Here is a 4449-nt window from a genome sequence, read left to right as displayed (position 1 = left end):
CTTATAGTTTACCTCCAGTTATGTCCGAGCTAATGAAAATGGGCACAGAGGCAGATTTAATGTGTAGGTTGCAGGTTCCTCCAAGAGAAAGGCAAGTGACAAGGGCACAAATCCCAGATGAAGATTTGATGGTAGCTTGAACCCAGAAAATGAATGAGAATATTTAACCTTATATCACACACTAATGTTGGTCAACTGAAGTTTGCAAAAAGAACCCTGCCAGTCAGCACAAACAGCAGTGATTCGGCATTATGTATCACCTTAAATTACTAATGTTATTTGCATAGGTTTTGTACTTTTGTGTAAATGTATTTTCATTGTGTTTTAGTAGAATTGTTGTTGTTATGTACCATTGAGTCGGACCCGACTCATAGTGACCCCTCCTTGGGTTTCCGAGGCAGTATCACTACGGAAGTAGATTGCCCCATCTTCCTTCTGAGGAGTGGCTGGTGGGTTTGAACTGCCAGCCTTCTGGTTAGCAGTCAAGGGCCTTAGGCACTATGCTACCAGAGCTCCCTTTAGTAGAATAGTCATGAGAAAATGATAAGCTGAAGTTTACACCTAGATTTATATTTTTATATATTTAAGTGACATTATAATATGAACTTTAATTAATTAAATCATTAACTTAACCTAATACTTGAGTGGCATGGTCCATAAGAAATTTATTTTTCCCCATCCAAAGGGCCATGTAATTCTTAAGTTTGAGAAACACAGAGAGTGGAAAGAGTGAAGGTTCTACAAGTAGCCATTGTTTGGAATCTTGGCTTTATTATTTACTACCCAGGACGTCTTGGGACACATTTAACTTTGCTGAGCTGCAGTTTTCTTATCTATAAATGAGATTTAAAATATCTTCCCACACACGGTTCCAAGGAGAATTAAATGAGCTAATGTGTGTCTAGTACCCAGTAGTCTGTTAGACAGGTAGCATCCATTCCCACTTCCTTTCTTCTGTGAGTTCTGAGTTTCTTTTTGGTAATTTGAGGTGATAATATATAGCTACAAATATCACTGAAATGGTGATAAAGTGTACGTAGAAGTTCTTTATTACTATAAATGTCTGCATAATTTTAGAACTTATATTCCCTCTGATTTGGTCCTTCCATTTTCATTAGAAATAAAAGCAAATCCAAGATAAAACTGGGATGTAGATAGCTGAGTACAAAAAGAAAGAAATCCTGTGGTAGTTAGGGTCATGTGTCAACTTGGCTGGGCCTGGTTTTGAGTAGCTGGTCAGCTGGATGTAGCTATTCCCCATGATGAGATTGTAATCACATACATGGTGGAATTACTGTGAGCTGCTGAATAAAGTAGGTGTGCGGTCTGCTTCTAGTTTGTAAGAAAGAGTTTGGGAAAGGTCTCTGAAGTTTTTGGCTCATCTGAATCTTGCATTTGCCCAAGTCTTCATCTCAGTGGGCTGCTGTGTTGTCTGTCAATCCTGACTGTTTCTGGACTTGCACTAGTGGTCTACTGTGTTGCTTGATAATTTTAGGACTATGGCATTTTACTTGACCACTTTGGGCTTGTCAGCCTCAGCAGCCAGCAGCTGTCTGAGTTAGGAGAAGCCTCCAGGTTCAGTGGGCTGAGAGCAAGAGGCAGAGCTAAAGCCTAAGACTGAGGGGCCTTCACCCAGCCCCCAGAGCTGGCACTGTGAACTTGGAATTCTAGCCTCCTAAACTGTAAGAGAATAAATCCCTGTTTGTTCAATGCCATCCCCTTGTGGTGTTTCTATTACAGCAGCACAAGAAGGCCAAAACAAATACTAAGTAAGGTCATTGAAATTTAATTCTCAAATTTGTTGAGATGATTAAAAGTCTGGAAATGATGGTATTTTAGTGGAAGTCTCAAAATCAATAAATTAAACTTAAAATAACCAAATGCTAAATCAAATACCTATCCTATATCCAACTATACACAAACAGTAATGGATGGTAAAGTTTTATGAAATAGCTATGAAATATTGCCCAATTTAGATCTGGAAGATGAGCCCCTCAGGTTAGAAGGCACTCGAAATACAACTAGGGAAGAGCTGCCCCCTCAAAGTAGAGTCAACCTTAATGATGTGGATGGAGTAAAGCTTTCAGGACCTCTATTTGCTGATGGGACATGAACTCAAAATGGGAAGAAACAGTTGCAAACATCCATTAATAATTGGAAGGTGGAATGTATGAACTATGAATGTAGGAAAATTGGAAGTTGTCAAAAATGAAATCAAATGCATAAAGATCTATATCTTAGGCATTAGTGAGCTGAAATGGACTGGTTTTGGCCATTTTGAATCAATCATACGATCTACTATGTTGGAAATGATAAATTAAAGAGGAAGGGCATGGCATTCATTGTCACTAAGAATATTTCAAGAGCTATCCTGAAGTAAAATGCTGTCAGTGATAGGATCATATCCATATGCCTACAAGGAAAATCAGTTAATACTACTATTATTCAAATTTATGCACCAACCATCAAAACCAAAAATGAGGAAACTTCAGATTTTTACCAACTTCTGCAGTCTTAAATTGACCAAACATGCAATCAAGATGTGTTGATTATCACTGGTGATGGGAATGCAAAAGTTAGAAACAAAGAAAAATCACCAGTAGTTGGAAAATATGGCCTTGGTGATAGAAATGATGCTGGAGATCACATGATATACTTTTGCAAGACCAATAACTTTGTTGTTGTTGTTGTTACGTGCTGTCGAGTTTGACCTAACTCATAACAACCCCTCCTTGGGTTTCCAAGGTGGTATCATTACAAAAGTAGATTGCCCAACCTTTCTTCCGAGGAGTGGCTGGTTTGAACCACCAGCCTTCTGGTTAGCAGTCAAGTGCCTTAGGCACTATGTGACTTATTCACTACAAATACCTTTTCTCAATAACATCAATGGCAGCTATACATGTGGACCTCGCCAGAGGAAATACTCAGGAATCAGATTGCCTACATCCATGGCAAGAGATGATGGAGAAGCTCAATATCTTCAGCCAAAACAATCCAGGAGCTGACTGTGGAACAGACCATCAACTGCTTACGTGCAAGTTCAAGCTGAAGCTGAAGACAATGAAAACAAGTCCATGAGAGCCAAAATATGACCTTGATTATATCCCTCCTGAATTTAGAGACCATCTAAAGAATAGATTTGATGCATTGAACACCAATGACTAAAAACCAGAGGAATTATGGGATAACATCAAGAGCATCATTCATGAAGAAAGCAAAAGGTCATTAAAAAGACAGGAAAGGAAGAAAAGACCAAAATGGATGTCAAGAGAGACTCTGAAACTTGCTCTTAAATGGAGAGTAGCTAAAGCAACTGGAGAAAATGACAAGATAAAAGAGCTGAACAGAAGATTTCAAAGGGCAGCTCAAGAAGACAAAGTCAGTTATTATAAGGAAATGTGCAACAATCTGGAAAAACCAAAAAGAATATACTCAGCATTTCTCAAGCTGAAACAACTGAAGAAAAAATTCAAGCCTTGAGTTGCAATACTGAAATATTTTATGGGCAGAATATTGAATGATGCAGGAAGCATCAAAATATGATGAGAAGACTACACAGAGTCACTGTACAGAAATGAATTGGTCAATGATCAATTATTTCAGGAGGTGGCATATGATCAAGAGCCAATGATACTGAAGGAAGAAGTTGAAGTGGCATTGAAGGAATTGGCAAAAAACAAGGCTCCAAGAATTGACAGAATACCTATGGAGATGTTTCACCAAAGGATACTGTGCTAGAGGACTTGTTCGTCTTTCCAAGAAATTTGGAAGGCAGCTACTTGGCCAACTGACTGGAAAAAAACCATGTTTATACTCATTTCAAAGAAAGGTGATCCTACACAATGTGGAAATTATCGAACAATAACATTAATATCACATGCAAGTATATTTTGAAGATAGTTCAAAACTGGTTGCAGCAGTATATTGACAGGGAACTTCCAGAAATGCAAGCTGTATTCAGAAGAGGACGTGGAATGAGGGATATCATTGCTGATGTGAAATGGATCTTGGCTCAAAGCAAAGAATGCCAGAAAGATGTTTACTTGTGTTTTGTTGACTATGCAAAAGTATTTGCTTGTGTAGATCATAATAAATTATGGATAACATTGAGAAGAATGGGAATTCCAGAACACTTAATTGTGCTAATGAGGAATGTGTACATAGACCAAGAGGCTGTCCTTCGAAAAGAACAAAGGGATACTGCATGGTTGAAAATAAGGAAGCGTGTGTGTCAGGATTGTATCCTTTCACCATGCTTATTCAATGTGTATGCTGAGACAATAATCTGAGAAGCTGGACTATATGAAGAACACAGCATCAAGATTAGAGGAAGACTCATTAACAATCTGTGATGATATGCAAATGACACAACCTTGCTTGCTGAAAGTGAGGATGACTTGAAGCACTTACTGATGAAGATTAAAGACTACAGTCTGCAGTATGGATTAC

Source organism: Orycteropus afer, unplaced genomic scaffold (assembly GCF_000298275.1).
Source record: "Orycteropus afer afer isolate SDZICR_OR568_19922 unplaced genomic scaffold, OryAfe1.0 scaffold00581, whole genome shotgun sequence".
NCBI lineage: Eukaryota > Metazoa > Chordata > Mammalia > Tubulidentata > Orycteropodidae > Orycteropus > Orycteropus afer.
The sequence above is the reverse complement of the archived record's forward strand: the minus strand, read 5'-3'. Positions refer to the sequence as shown.